The sequence below is a fragment of the Bos indicus x Bos taurus genome, chromosome 11, assembly GCF_003369695.1.
Source record: "Bos indicus x Bos taurus breed Angus x Brahman F1 hybrid chromosome 11, Bos_hybrid_MaternalHap_v2.0, whole genome shotgun sequence".
NCBI classification, from domain to species: domain Eukaryota; kingdom Metazoa; phylum Chordata; class Mammalia; order Artiodactyla; family Bovidae; genus Bos; species Bos indicus x Bos taurus.
This window is the reverse complement of record NC_040086.1, coordinates 29,097,359-29,114,201: the sequence shown is the minus strand read 5'-3', so window position 1 is coordinate 29,114,201 and position 16,843 is coordinate 29,097,359.

Sequence of the window (16,843 nt, the reverse complement as noted above, 5' to 3'; positions counted from 1 at the left end):
GGACAAATTTAGTTTTCTCTCACTTTCCACCAAGATAGTTGCTTTAGAGGAAATGAGATCAGTTATATAAAACCAAAGGGCTGCATTTGTGTTTCACACTAAGGGAGTATTAGGTAAATTTTCAAATCCCTACTACAAATGAGATCTTCCCTGTAGCTCAGATGGTAAAGAATCTGCCTGCAATGCAGGTGACCTGGGTTCAATCCTTGGGTCAGGAAGATCCTCTGGAGAAGGGAATGGCAATCCACTCTAGTATTCTTGCCTGGAGAATCCCACGGATAGAGGAGCCTGATGGGTTACAGTTCGTGGGGTCACAAAGAGTCGGACACGACTGAGCGACTAACACACCCACACCACTACAAATGAAAAAAATGAGTTGGACCATATGCACCTGTCGACTAAAAAATTAGTCACGACCTGAAAGCTGAGAAATGCTTTATTTGGTGGGAGTGTTTAGGACTTCTGGGAAACAGCATCTCAGTAGCCCTGAGGAACTGCTTCCCAGAGGCAGGAGAGGGAGTCAGGCTATATACAAGTTTGCAACAAAGCGGGCAGGCAGCCTGAACATCAAATGTTATTGTTAAGTAAGGAAAACTAGGTATCAGGTTAAGAAATTTAGGGTCCTTGCCTGTATGGGAAGATGCAATAATCTGGGATTATTGAAGTCATTCCTTTCACCTGCATCTCGCCTATCTAGGACCGGTACCCTGCATTTTTACAGATATATTCTTCTCTTCATGAATTCCCTTAGGTCACCGGAGAGCTATAACCACTGATGACTGTAACATCCTTAAGTTCCTCTTGTAGGGAGTTCCTCTTGTTGGCATGGCTCAGAAATTCACATTTGGAGGGCTGGAATTGTGATAGCTATGACATTTCTTGCCCACTGATATAGCAGGAAATACTTCATTTTCCACACCTTTTTAGGGCTTTGAGTGAGCATTTCCATTGTGTATGAGAGTATACCCTCTCATACACTTTTTCTGTACCCTCCTAACAATGGATATTTACATTTTTGCCAGTGTAAGAGGCCAAAATTAAGAATTAAGCTGTCGACTAAAAAAGATGTACAACTTGAGAGTTGTGAGTTAAGTTTTATTTGGGGCAAAATGAGGACTGCAGCCCAGGAGGCAGCATCTCAGATAGCTCTGAGAGCCTGCTCCAAAGTGGCAGTGGGGGAAAGTCAGTATATAAAGTTTGGGTGAAGGAGGAGTTCAATACCACGAAGCACTCAATTTACAAAAGGTTTTCCGTTAGTCATGAGGGTCTGATGTCACCATGAAGGAGTTTAGTGCTTCTCTAGATATGAGGAGATGCAACGATTGAGATCATAAAATCTGTTCCTAAAAACATCCAACTATCTAACCCACCAGATTCCCTGGAGCATAGTGCCTCTTTCCATCCTGAACTCCCTCAAGGGTTGTTGAAGGTCGCCAGCTTTAGCAGCATGGGGTTCAATCTCAGTAGAGGCAGATGGCTAATGCCTTGTTGTTCAGTCATTGGCAATGCTCTTGGTAAGTGCCAATTTGTACTTGACAAAGCCTTTCTTTGATTTGTAGTAAGGTTGAGGAAATTTTGCATTAGGATATGACACTTGCTAGTTATTAGGGCAGTATGCTTTCTTCGCCTAAGTGTTTGTTTTGATCTCCCAATAACATCTTAGTAAGTTTTGCTCCAGGCTCAGTTTTGAAAGGATCCAAACTAAAACAAGTGGGTTTTAGAGTGGGCTGTGAGACGCCTGTTTCTTCCACAGGTCCTGGCATGTATGTGGGCCCTGACAGGAATAAAGGCTGAAGGAGATACTTCCCCAGAGGACTTTTGAGAGACTACCATCCAGGCTGCTTCAGGCTTGATCAGTCAGTCACCCTCCTCCCTTCTATGAGAATCTGCCCCACTCATTCATAGCCCCAAATGTGCCTCAGCAGGTCATTCCATGGCAAGGAACATTGTCTGTTTAGATATGAGTGACCCCAAGACCAAAGTGGAGACTCTTGCTTCAAGGGAAGCCAGACCACCCATGGGCCAATCAGCTGTAATGATGACTTGGCACAAAAAGATGGCCTCAACTGGATTCTTTTTCCCAAGGATTTCAGCTAAGAAACTCAGAAAGAATTTGCCTGTAAACTGTGGAAAGTTGTAAATATAAGGAGATAATGAATTGAGCCCTGGGCAAGTCCAAGCCCAGCTGAATCTGCAGGGAGAAGATATTCTGAGTAGAGAAGCTATTCCCTGTGACCCAGGCAACTGTCCCAGGAGGCGCTGCTGGCCACCTCCTGCCTCTGGGGCTCCAGCCTTGGAGCTGCAGCCATCCTTCCGGACTTTGAGAGCCAGAATCCTCTGCCCTCCAGGCTGCTGGAAGACTGCAGTGATTTCAGCTCTGCTCCAGGCCACACTTCCTTGTATATACCTAGTATTTCCATAGATGTGTCCCCATCCTTTTGCCTTTTCATAACTGTTCAGGGGGTTCTCAAGGCAAGAATACTGAAGTGGTTTGCCATTCCCTTCTCCAGTGGACCACGCTTTGTCAGAGCTCTCCACCATGACCCATCCGTCTTGGGTGGCCCTACACTGCATGGCTCATAGTTTCATTGAGTTAGACAAGGCTGTGGGCCACGTGATCAGTTTGGCTAGTTTTCTGTGACTGTGGTTTTCATTCTGCCTGCTTTCTGATGGATAACGATAAGAGGCTTGTGAAAGCTTCCTGATGGGAGGGACTGAATGTGGGATCCAATTTTCTGTTGATGGGTGGGGTTGTATTCCCTCCCTGTTGTTTGGCCTGAGGCCAAACTATGGTAGGGGCAACCTCCTTCAGGAGGGTTTATGCCGGCACTGTTGTATTCACTGCCCTGACCCCATGGCAGGCCACCGTCAACCCACGCCTCCGCCAGAGACTCCAGGACACTCACAGGCAAGTCTGACTCAGTCTCTTGTGGGGTCAGTGCTCCTTTCTCCTGGGTCCTGCTATGGACAAGGTTTTGTTTGTGCCCTCCAAGTTACCCCAGTCCTGTGGAAGTTCTGTAATCAAATCCCACTGGCCTCCAAAGTCAAATTCCTTGGGGCTTCTCAGTCCCTTTGCTGGATCCCCTGGTTGGGAAACCCATTGTGGGTCCTAGAACTTTTGTAACAGTGCGAGAACTTCTTTGGTATAATTGTTCTCCAGTTTGTGGGTCGTCTGCTCAGTGCCAGCAAATTTGGAAAACTCAGCAGTGGCCACAGGACTGGAAAAGGTCAGTTTTCATTCCAATCCCAAAGAAAGGCAATGCCAAAGAATGTTCAAAGTACCGCACAAATGCACTCATTTCACACACTAGCAAAGTAACGCTCAAAATTCTCCAAGCTAGGCTTCAACAGTATGTGAATTGAGAACTTCCAGATGTTCAAGCTGGATTTAGAAAAGCCAGAGGAACCAGAAATCAAATTGCCAACATCCATTTGATCATAGAAAAAGCAAGAGAATTCCAGAAAAAAACATCTAATTCTGCTTTATTGACTATGCCAAAGACTTTGACTGTGTGGATCATAACAAACTGTGGAAAATTCTTAAAGAAATGGGAATACCAGACCACCTTACATGCCTCCTGAGAAACCTGTATGCAGGTCAAGAAACAAAAGTTAGAAATGGACATGGAACAATGGACTGGTTCTAAATTGGGAAAGGAGTATGTCAAGGCTGTATATTGTCACCCTGCTTATTTAATTTATATGAAGAGTACATGATGCTAAATCCTGGGCTGGATGAAGCACAAGCTGGAATCAAGTTTACAGGGAGAAATATCAATAACCTCAGATATGCAGATGACACCACCCTTATGGCAGAAAGTCAGGAAGAACTAAAGAGCCTCTTGATCAAAGTGAAAGAGGAGGATGAAAAAGCTGGCTTAGAACTCAACATTCAAAAAACTAAGATCATGGCATCCAGTCCCATCACCTCATGGCAAATACATGGGGAAACAATGGAAACAGTGAGAGACTTAATTTTCTTCTCCAAAATCACTGCAGATGGTGACTGTAGCCATGAAATTAAAAGACGCTTGTTCCTTGGAAGAAGAGCTATGACTGAACTAGACAGCATATTAAAAAGCAGAGACATTACTTTGTCAACAAAGGTCCCTCTAGTCAAAGCTATGGTTTTTCCAGTAGTCATGTACTGGATGTCAGAGTTGGACCATAAAAAGAGCTGTTGCTGCTGCTGCTGCTAAATTGCTTCAGTCATGTCCCACTCTGTGCAACCCCATAGATGGCAGCCCACCAGGCTCCACTGTCCCTGGGATTCTCCAGGCAAGAACACTGGAGTGGGTTGCCATTTCCTTCTCCAATGCATGAAGTGAAAAGTGAAAGTGAAATCGCTCAGTTGTGTCCGACTCTTCGTGACCCCATGGACTGCAGCCTACCAGGCTCCTCTGCCCATGGGATTTTCCAGGCAAGATTACTGGAGTGGTTTGCCATTGCCTTCTCCATAAAGAGAGCTGAGCACTGGAGAATTGATGCTTTTGAATTGTGGTACTGGAGAAGACTCAAGAGTCCCTTAGACTGCAAGGAGATCAAACCAGTCAATCCTAAAAGAAATCAGTCCTGAATATTCATTGGAAGGACTGATGCTGAAGCTGAAGCTCCAATACTTTGGCCACCTGATGCAAAGAGCCAACTCATTAGGAAAGACCCTGATGCTAGGGAAGACTGAAGGCTGGAGGAGAAGGGGATGACAGAGGATGAGACGGTTGGATGGCATCACCTACTAGATGAACATGAGTTTGAGCAAGCTCCGGGAGTTGGTGATGGACAGAGAAGCCTGGCATGCTGCAGTCCATGGGGTCACAAAGAAACAGACATGACTGAGTGAACTAAACTGAACTGTCTCCATCCATCACACAGGTCGCAGGTGTACATAATTGATACCTCTGGGAGACTCTGGGTTGGCCTCCCCAAGCCACTCAGAACACCAGAGGAAAGATTTTGCTTAAAAAGATAAAGGTATGTGAGCATTCTTGAGACATTCTGAGCAGATATGGGACAAGTTTATAAAGACCTTCCACAAAATATAAGACAGTACACCATAGCATTTTACAGTGAACTCTCTCCTTAAGACTGGATGGGAGAAAGTTTATTAAAATCCTCTTGGCAATTCTGGTAGTAAACCCAAAGGATGGCATGTAAAATGGACCTGCTTTCACCTCCTCTTCACTCACTCTACCTCCAGACAGTAAGCCATCAATCAATACAGACAGGTTCATATAAACTTTCTGCATGGTTCTTTGGATGCAAGGCAGCCCGTAAAACCTGACATTCTTCTAGAATGATCAGAAAGATTCATACCTTTACCCTTTTCTGAAAAGAATGTTCTGTCAAAAGAAGTCCTTTCCTCAGTGGCCTCACAGCCGAGGGAGGCCCTTCCTGCCCGGGCCAGGGCCAAAGGAGGACCACGTGGATGACCATGACCTGGGCCAAGGGCCTTGTTCAAGTTCAAAGACACCACCAGAGCCCTTGCCAAACCTCCTCTCAGCCATTGTTTGGGACCCTGATTCTGAGGTCGATGTGCAGAGCCACAGCCTAGGACTTTAAGGGATGTCTAGAAGGAAAGGGGAGCTAGTGATCAAATGAAAGTCTGCGATTATCTACTTTATGAAAATAAAATACCGTTAATTAATATCCCCCTGCCCCAACCAATAAAGGGACAGGAGCAGAGTGGCCTGGCATGCTGCAGTCCATGGGGTCCCAAAGAATTGGACACAACTAGGCAACTAAATAACAACAATAACAACAACCAACGAAGAAGTCCGTTTAGCTTTAGCACATTCCTTTTATCTGTGTCAAGGGTGGTCTGAGTGTACTGTTGATCCTGAGAACACTTATTTTAATTACTTACAAAGAATAATGAACCAGTTGATAACTAAGCAGAGGGTTTGAGCTAATTCCTGGAGTAAATGCTATGCCTGGGAAAACTCTTCAAAATGATGAACTACCTTTGTTCATGCAGTAACTTCGATGCTGGAAAGTAACAAATCAATTAGAATTTTGTAAAATTAAATATTATTAGAAAGGCAGAAATGATCATCATAGAAAATGCCCTCTATATGAAAGGACTTTTATAATGTGACTAGTCAGGCTATAACCTTTAGTTTATTGGGTTTTTTACCTAATGGCTTGTAAGAATCCTTGTTTCCTGACTCAATACCCAGGTTCTTCACCTCAATTTGCACCTGTTCTATGAAGCCTTCCCTTCCAACCTGGGTTTTATAATTCCCTTTCATTCATCTCTGAAGTCAGTTTTAATATTGTCTGTGTCCTACAGTTTAGCTCTTTTTGCTTTCAATATTCAATTCCTGCAATATATTTTTTAAAAAGAAGTATAATACTCAGTTTAAAACATTTTAAAATGTTTATCTTGCCTCTTCCTTCTTTTCCCTATTTCTATCATTACATTCTTCAGTATATTTATAATAATCAGAATTTCAGGTATAGATCAACAAGTGTCACTGTAAAAAGTAAAATTTAGAAGGCTTATCAAAAGCTACAAACTTCCAGTTATAAGATAAAGAAGCACTGGGCATGTAATGTACAGTGTGATATACAACTGCTGTGTTATGTGACAAGTTGTTAAGAGTTCTCATCACAAGAAAAAAGCATTTTTAAAATTTCTTTAATTTTGCATCTCTATGAGAAGATGTATGCTCTAACGTTATTGTGAGAATCATTTCATGGTGTATGTAAGTCTAATATGCTGTACACCTTAAACTTATACAGTGCTCTATGTCAATTATATCTCAATAAAACTGAAAGAGAAAAAACAGTAAGTAGATAGAAAAAAATTGATTAACTGATTCATTCGCTCATCCATCCCTTCATTTATTCTTATTAAAACTGTGTGAGATTTTGGGTGGAGAAAATAATCATTAATGTTGCTTGTGTACGTGCTCAGTCACTTCCTACTCTTTTTGACCCCATGGACTGTAGCCTGCCACTCTCCTCTGTCCAGGAGATTCTCCAGGCAAGGATACTTAAGTGGGTTGCCATCCTCCTCTAGGGGATCTTCCCGACCCAGGGATCAAACCTGGGTCTCCTGCATTGCAAGTGGATTCTTTACCCACAGAGCAACCTAGGAAGCCCTAATGTTGCTTAGAGGAGATTAAATCATAACAGTGGGAATCTGGGAGGGAAGGCAAAAGAAAAATCAGCATAGGAACTGGTTTATGAATTACCTTTATCCACCAAGTAAGTCAGTTGATATAGTCAAGTTAATTTATTCTGAGAAGGCATGTGTCAACATTTTACCAAAAAAAAAAAAAAAAAGCAGTGTACTGAACTAACCTGTACTTTAAAAAAAGTACTGAAAGCTAAATGGAAGCAGCTCAGATCCCAAAAGGTCAGTTCATGGAAGGATCAGTTTGTTCAATGTCCAAGCTACTCCCAATTTGTCAATGTGTGATTTATCAAAAATGTAAAAGCACTCTTGAAAATACCCAATGAATACTAAGATTTTTTTATGAATACCACAAGGAGTATTTGTTATTCAGGATAATCTTTAAAATATTATTGTCACATATTCTAATTTAAAACATTTATATTCAGTTATTCTAGAATATATTTTTCTTCATGAATGTGAATATGTTCCATAAATGTATTCAGTTCTGTTTCTTCCAAAACATGTTAAGATGCTTGTAAAATAAATTAAGCTTTCTGTTAATTGGATAGCTAAGCTCACAAGAAAGTAGGGAACATTCTTGATGGTCCCAAGATTAAGAGGGAGTTAAATTGTGGGGGGAGGGGGGATGCAGGAATTTTGGATGAGCTGAGGCAGAGGCTTCCCTGGGGGGTTACTGGACTTTGAGTTTTAATGGATGCAGAGCAATGGGAGAAAGACCTAGGATTAACAAGAATAAAGAGGTAGACCTGATGCCTTCATGTAAAGTTAGAACTCTGAAGGGCTATACCTGTGGTGAAAGTATGTACCAGAAATGAAACTGCAGAAATGCACGAGGAAATAGAGAATGTCCTGTTATAACCTCTTTATTTGGTTTAAAAAAAAACAAAAAACACCTTCCCTTGAGAATTTAACCGCCTGACCTGCCTCTTGAGAAGCCTGTACTCAGGTCAGGAAGCAACAGTTAGAACTGGACATAGAACAACAGACTGGTTCCAAATAGGAAAAGGAGTACTTCAAGGCTGTATATTGTCACCCTGCTTATTTAACTTCTATGCAGAGTACATCATGAGAAACGCTGGGCTGGAAGAAGCACAAGCTGGAGTCAAGATTGCGGGGAGAGATATCAATAACCTCAGATATGCAGATAACACCACTCTTATGGTGGAAAGTGAAGAAGAACTAAAGACCCTCTTGATGAAAGTGAAAGAGGAGAGTGAAAACATTGGCTTAAAGCTCAACATTCAGAAAACTAAGATCATGGCATCTGGTCCCATCATTTCATGGGAAATAGATGGGGAAACAGTGGAAACAGTGGCTGATTTTATTTTTGGGGGGCTCCAAAATCACTACAGATGGTGATTGCAGCCATGAAATTAAAAGATGCTTGCTCCTTGGAAGGAAAGTTATGACCAACCTAAACAGCATATTAAAAAGCAGAGACATTACTCTGCCAACAAAGGTCCATCTAGTCAAGGCAATGGTTTGTCCAGTGGTCATGTATGGATGTGAGAGTTGGACTATAAAGAAAACTGAGTGCTGAAAAATTGATGCTTTTGAACTGTGGTGTTGGAGAAGACTCTTGAGAGTCCGTTGGACTGCAAGGAGATCCAACCAGTCCATCCTAAAGGAGATCAGTCCTGGGTGTTCATTGGAAGGACTGATGTTGAAGCTGAAACTCTAATACTTTGGCCACCTGATGCGAAGAGCTGACTCATTTGAAAAGACCCTGATGCTGGGAAAGATTGAGGGTAGAAGAAGGGGATGACAGAGGATGAGATGGTTGGATGGAATCGCCGACTCAATGGACAGGAGTTTGGGTAGGCTTCAGGAATTGGTGATGGACAGGGAGGCCTGGCATGTTGCAGTTAATGGGGGTCGCAAAGAGTTGGACATGACTGAGCGAAAACTGAACTGAACTGAGAACTTAAAATTATAGTCTGCCTTTACTCAGTTCTAGGTTTCAATTTTGTACTCCCTATAGAAAGCAGGGGCCTACAAGTTGAAAAATTAACTTAAAAGTGGATACCAAGCAGAGAGAAGCAAATATAAAATCTCTTTGAAAAGAATATATGCTCCAGTGAACTATACAGGATTGCTATAGACAGTTCAGTTCAGTTCAGTCGCTCAGTCGTGTCCAACTCTTTGCGACCCCATGAATCGCAGCACGCCAGGCCTCCCTGTCCATCACCAACTCCCGGAGTTCACTCAAACTCACGTCCATCGAGTCCGTGATGCCATCCAGCCATCTCATCCTCTGTCGTCCCTTTCTCCTCCTGCCCCCAATTCCTCCCAGCATCAGAGTCTTTTCCAATGAGTCAACTCTTTGCATGAGGTGGCCAAAGTCCTGGAGTTTCAGCTTTAGCATCATTCCTTCCAAAGAAATCCCAGGGCTGATCTCCTGCAGAATGGACTGGTTGGATCTCCTTGCAGTCCAAGGGACTCTCAAGAGTCTTCTCCAACACCACAGTTCAAAAGCATCAATTCTTCGGCACTCAGCCTTCTTCACAGTCCAACTCTCACATCCATACATGACCACTGGAAAAACCATAGCCTTGACTAGACGAACCCTTGTTGGCAAAGTAATGTCTCTGCTTTTCAATATGCTATCTAGGTTGGTCATAACTTTCCTTCCAAGGAGTAACCTTCTTTTAATTTCATGGCTGCAGTCACCATCTGCAGTGATTTTGGAGCCCAGAAAAATAATGTCTGACACTGTTTCCACTGTTTCCCCATCTATTTCCCATGAAGTGATGGGACCAGATGCCTTGATCTTCGTTCTCTGAATGTTGAGCTTTAAGCCAACTTTTTCACTCTCCTCTTTCACTTTCATCAAGAGGGTCTTTAGTTCTTCTTCACTTTCCACCATAAGAGTGGTGTCATCTGTATATCTAAGGTTATTGATATTTCTCCCCGCAATCTTGATTCCAGCTTGTGCTTCTTCCAGCCCAGTGTTTCTCATGATGTACTCTGCATAGAAGTTAAATAAGCAGGGTGACAATACACAGCCTTGACGTACTCCTTTTCCTATTTGGAACCAGTCTGTTGTTCCATGTCCAGTTCTAACTGTTGCTTCCTGACCTGCATACAGATTTCTCAAGAGGCAGGTCAGGTGGTCTGGTATTCCATCTCTTTCAGAATTTTCCACAGTTTATTGTGATCAGACGAGCCCATTACCTAAAATTGCAAAATGCAGAAGGAAATAATCACCATGAGTGAGAGTTGAGAAATTCTGAGGAGGAAAGTGACATGGACCTTGCCTAATACAGTAGCCTCAGCCTGGCATGAATATTCCCACAGTTAAAGTCTCCAAATCATCAGAGGAATCTGACAGGGGCTGAAATTGTTTCTTTATTTATCCTAACCAGCCCGTTCAAGAGCACACTTCACAGACTAGGCTCTGCTAGATGACAGCTAATCAATTAGCCTCCCCCTACCCAAATGTCCGGAGAAGACAATGGCACCCCACTCCAGTACTTTTGCCTGGAGAATCCCATGGACAGAGGAGCCTGGTGGGCTACAGTCCACGGGGTCGTGAAGAGTCAGACATGACTGAGTGACTTCACTTTTTATGCTTTCACAGGGTCAAAAAAATAAACACAGAAGCAGGACTAGACCACAATAACTTTAGATAATAGAATTACCAGACTATTACCAAATGAAGTCCATGTGCCCCATTCCGCAACAAGCCGAGCACTGAGAGGTGGAAGTTTGCAACAGAGAAAGGATTTTTTCATGAGACAGCCAAGCAAGATGGGAGAACAAGTCTCAGATCCACCTCTGTAAAGATGAGAGGCTTGGGATATTTATGGAATAAAGAAGCAGGGTGGTCTGAGGCATGGGGAAAGGGGGTTGAAGATAAGAAAAAGGTGGAAGTAATCAGTGTTGTGTGCAGGTTATTTGCATTACATGCTTCTTCATGGGACACATGCTCAGAAAATGGCAGCATTAGCATGTCCTAAGGGTGGAGTTTTTGTCCCTCTGACATCTATTGGAAACTCGCACGGCTGAATGTCAGTCATCTTGACCAGTTTGAATTGGGCAAGACTATCCCCATGTTCCTGAAAAACAACTTAAGCAACCATTACTATAGCGACCCATATGTCAGAGATTTTTCTCTAGAGCGTAGTTAAAGAAATCTTGTGATTTATTGTCCAAGCTATGGAGAATCTTGGTGGGTATGCAATTTGCAAGAATTAAAGCAAGCTTGATTAGTGAAGGTGGGTTGCAAGTTATTATTAAGCGAGTTATAGTTCAAGGATTCTAATTGATGACTCCCCTCAGTTTCAAGACTGTTAAAAAAGTATGTTTAAGAGGTGGGAGGTGGGAGGGAGGTTCAAGAGCAAGGGAACTTATGTATACCTATGGCTAACTGATGTTGATGTTTGACAGAAACTGACACAATATTGTAAAGTAATTATCTTCCAATTAAAAATTAATTATTTTTTTAGAGCATGTTTAAAATAATTAGACTTATCCCTAAGTATTTTGTGTTTTGGGGTGCTATTGTAATGTTTTGGGTGTTTTTGTAAAATATTTATTTGGCTATGCCAGGTCTTAGCTGCAGCATATGGGATCTAGTTCCCTAACCAGGGATCAAACCTGAGCCTCCTGCATTGGGAGTGCAGAGTCTTAGACTCTGGACCATCAGGAAAGTCTCCTGTAATGATATTTTTTAAACTTTCCATATGTTCATTGCTGATATGTAAAAATATCATTGATATTTTATATTGACCTATAGCCTGTGGCCTTGCTAAACTTATTTAAGCGTTCTAGTAGCTCTTTTGTAGATTCTTTAGAAGGATTTTCTATGTGCACGATTATGTTGCTGCTGCTAAGTCGCTTCAGTTGTGTCCAACTCTGTGCTACCCCATAGATGGCAGCCCACCAGGCTGTCCCGTCCCTGGGATTCTGCAGCCAAGAACTCTGGAGTGGGTTTCCATTTCCTTCTCTGATGCATGAAAGTGAAAAGTGAAAGTGAAGTCGCTCAATCGTGTCCAATTCTTAGTGACCCCATGGACTGCAGCCCATGAGGCTCCTCCGTCCATGGGATTCTCCAGGCAAGAGTACTGGAGTGGGGTGCCATTGCCTTCTCATGATTATGTTATCTGTGAGTAAAGACCATTTTCCTTTTTGCTTTCCAATCTCTGTGGCTTTTGTATATATTTTTTTTTGCAGTGACTTGAAGCTCTACTGTAATGGTCAATAGAAGTGTTGAAGGTGGACATCCTTGCTTTGTTCCTGATGTTAGGGAAAACGTATTCAGTCTTCTACTACATGAACATTAACTGTGGGTTTTTAATACATGCCCTTTATCAAGGTTGAGAAACAACTTTTCTGTTCTTAGTTTGGAGAACATTTTTATTATGAATGTATTTTAACTTCTGGCAAACACCATCCTTCCCCACCCCATCTTTTTAGATGATTGTATAGCTTTTCTTATGATAATGTATTTCTTTCTTTAGAAACTGAAAGAAAAGAGCTCTGAATCTGAAGTTTTATACAGTACAGCCAAATTCTCATTTCAATGAGAGAGTATTAAGAACGTTTTCAAGCATACAGAGCCTCCGAAGTTTAACACACAAAAATCCACAATCAAAACACCTTTAAAAGAAGTGTTCATGTAAGAAAAACAAATCCAGGAGAACCTTCAAGATATATGGGATGTCAGGGTGATCAAATATTTTGATACATTTATTGCTGTTTAAAAAAACTTTTTTAAAGCTAAGACTAAAAGAGACAATGTTTATCCAAAATAACTAACGTCAAAAATTCCAAACAAGAACAATATGATGGTGGGGAGAAGAGGGATGCAGAAGGGATGCTAAAAAATGCTAATGCATTTGACTTATTAGGAGGAAAGTATATATATTTAGAAGTTTCAGAAATCAATAGTCCTGGGAATTTTCATCAGGAGTTATGTGTTCTTTGATAACAGTCAGGGATGGAAGAAGTGAGGCCATTAAATAGGAAGAAGTGAGGCCATTAAATAGGTACCTCTCTAGGTATCATTCCCAACACCCCAGTTTATAGTATATCTGAAAAAGAACATCCCCCAACAGAAGCCAGAATTCCAAACTTTTAGCAGCATGCTTTGCCTTTTCAGAAATATTGAGTAAGAGATGGAGAAAAGCCCTACCTCACAGTCTTGATTAAGCAGATTTTACTGACATCAGTATTTTAGATTTCCCCCTCTGTGGTTATCTTGAGGTTTTTCTACCCTGGGACAATGCATCTAATAAGATTCAGCATGGGATTCCATAGTTTAAAGTGGGGAGGGAACATGATTGTGAGAGGGACAAATGGCATGATGTTCCACGGCAGGTCCTTGTTAAGCAGGCCGATTTTAGTGGAGTGCATAGGAAAACAGGCAGGCTGGAAAATAATCTCTGCAACTACCCGTGCCTGGACACCCTTGGAAGAGCTGTGTGTACCCTCTAGTACTCATGCCCTGCACGAACAGGAGTGGGTCATTATGAACAAATGGAGAATTTTTTAAATTAGTTTAAAAAATCACCAATGCACTGTGGTCAGTCCCCTTGTGATGCAGAACACAAGAGGGGAAGAGTGAAGAGTAACTCTGGAAGCAAATAGGCCCAGGACAGGAGAGGCCCCTGTTTTCTTTATGTGCCACTAATGTCCAAAATCCTGCCATGGCCGCTCACTGTCAGATGTGTCTATTTTTCCTCATCCCAGTGACCAGGTCAGGGGATGAGGAAAATTCTTAGAATTGTGGAAAATTCTTAAAGAGATGGGAATACCAGACCACCTTACATGCCTCCTGAGAAACCTGTATGCAGGTCAAGAAGCAACAGTTAGAACTGGACATGGGACCATGGACTGGTTCCAAACTGGGAAAGGAGTATGTCAAGGCTGTATATTGTCACCCTGCTTATTTAATTTATATTCAGAGTACATCATGTGAAATGCCAGTCTGGATGAAGCACAAGCTGGAATCAAGATTGCTGGGAGAAATATCAATAACCTCAGATATGAAGATGACACCACTCTTATGGCAGAAAGGGAAGAGGAACTGAAGAGCCTCTTGATGAAGGTGAAAGAAGAGAGTGAAAAAGCTGACATAAAACTCAACATTCATAAAACTAAGATCATGGCATCTGGTTCCATCACTTCATGGCCAATACATGGGGAAACAATGGAAACAGTGACAGACTTTATTTTCTTGGTCTCCAAAATCACTGCAGATGGTGACTGTAGCCATGAAATAAAAAGACGCTTGCTCCTTGGAAGAAGAGCTATGATAAACCTAGAAAGCGTATTCAAAAGCAGAGACATTACTTTACCAACAAAGGTCCATCTAGTCAAAGCTGTGGTTTTTCCAGTAGTCATGTATGGATGTGAGAATTGGACCATAAAGAAGGATGAGCACCAAAGAATTGATAGTTTTGAGCTGTGGTGTTGGAGAAGACACTTGAGAGTCCCTTGGACTGCAAGGAGATCAAACCAGTCAATCCTAAAGGAAATCAGTCCTGAATATTCATTGGAAGGACTGATGCTGAAGCTGAAGCTCCAATACTTTAGCCACCTGGTGCAAAGAGCCAACTCATTAGAAAAGACCCTGATGCTGGGGAAGACTGAAGGCAGTAGAAGAAGGGGATGACAGAGGATGAGATGGTTGGATGGCATCACCGACCTGATGAACATGAGTTTGAGCAAGCTCCAGGAGTTGGTGAAGGACAGGGAAGCCTGGCATGCTGTAGTCCATGGGTTCACAGAGAGTCAGACATGACTAAGCAGCTGAACAACAACAGTGACCAGGTCTCATTTCGTGTGTTTTGCTCTCACACTAGCCTTCTTGGAGGACTTTGGAATTCTTGCCTCCCTTGGCTGAACCATGCTGGGGCTCAAGGGACTGAGGGCTTGAGGATGCTCTCAGGCCCATCTTTCTAGACATCACTCTCAGTATCGCTTCTCCATTGTTCAGGTTCCATACTGGCCCCCCTGGGGATTGTTGTCTCCTGGAAAATACCCAAGGGAAAGTGGGGACTCTACCCTGGTCTCCTCTCAAACCCAACCTAAGTCATGAGCTCTTGAACTAGATTGGGAAAATTTTTAAAGGGATTCTGCCCAAAATAGTGCCTGTTGGACTACCAGGGAAAACAAGATTTTGAGACAGGGCCAGAAAAAAAGTGGAAGTGAAAATCTTAGTCACTCATTCATGTCTGACTCTGTGACCCTATGGACTGTAACCCACCAGGCTCCTTTGTCCATGGAATGCTCCAGGCAAGAATACTGGAGTGGGTAGCCAGCCATTCCTTTCTCCAGGGATTGAACCCAGGTCTCCTGCATTGTAGCAGATTCCTTACCATCTGCCACCAGAGAAACCCAAGTCTTCCAAAAGAGAGTGCTGTCCTCTTGTCCGGGGACCTTCAGTGAAGGGTCCAGCAGGGGAACCACAAGAAAGCAGTCAGCATTAAACATCAATCAGATGGAGGGAGGGAGGAAGAGCTGACTTACTGTGCCCATTAAGTAAGAACTTCCTTATCCCGCTTACTCTTCTCCAGTCCAGCCCCCCACTCAACCCTGGTGTGGTCACAAACAGCAGCATGCAAGATGGGAAGATGTGGTGATTGAGAGAGAGGAACTTGGTTTTTTATCAGACAACTTTCTGTTCTAATTTTTTTTCTAGCTACATCCATGTGTAACTTAAATGCAAAAAAAATTTTTATTAAAATTCACAAAGTGTACATTAACCATTGTATGTAATTAAATAATTATGCAGACTACCATTCTAAATGAATGATCCCTAACTCCAACTGAGCTTTCAAGTCAGGCAGGAAAGTCTTCTATCTCTTCTAGGCAGCTTGCTGTCCCAGTTTCACAATAATGATTTCAAACTTTGACCCAGCTGCCTGCCCTTCCCCCAGTCACAGCACTCCCAGAACTAGTGGGCTTCCCTGGTGGCTCAAGCAGTCAAGAATCTGCCTGCAATGCATGCAGGTTCAATCCCTGGGTTAGGAAGATCCCCTGGAGGAAGAAATGGCAACTCATTCCAGTATTCTTGCCTGGAGAATCCAATGGACAGAGGAGCCTGGTGGGCTACAGTCCATGAGGTCGCCAAGAGTTGGACACAACAAAAGCAATTCGGCATGCCCAGATTTCAGGCTCACACTCATCTGAGCTTTATATCCATTCTCTCCTGCCTCCTCAATAACCTTATTCTTTCAGTTTTTTCCACTCTGCTGTTTTCAATATTGTCTTTGCTGGGCTCCTTCTCAAAATGATTTCGACATGCACAAGGTCCTCCACCTTAAAGACAACCCTTCTGGATCCTGTGTCCTCCAGTTACTTTCCTTTCCCTCACAGGCAAACTTAAAAGGCTTGCCCACACTTGCTGTATGCAGTCTTACCTGCCAGGCACTCACCACCCACTGTACATCGGCTGCTGTCCAGAATTCCACATAAACTGGTCTCTGAGCCTGCAGTGACCTCACATAGACAAATCCAATTCCCATCTGAGTCCACATCTTGCTTGGCCTCTGTGTCACTTGGGAATGCTTTGGACTGCAAATAACTGTCTTAGAGCGGCTTAAACAAATAGGAGTCCTCTGCTCATAAGAGGATATCTGGAAGTAAGCAGCTGCTGGTGTTGGTTCAGTGGCCCCACAGCACTGGGGTAGTCTTTCTAAATCCTCTCCCACTTCCCTCCATGGTTGAGGCTGTACATCCCCATTCACAACTGGA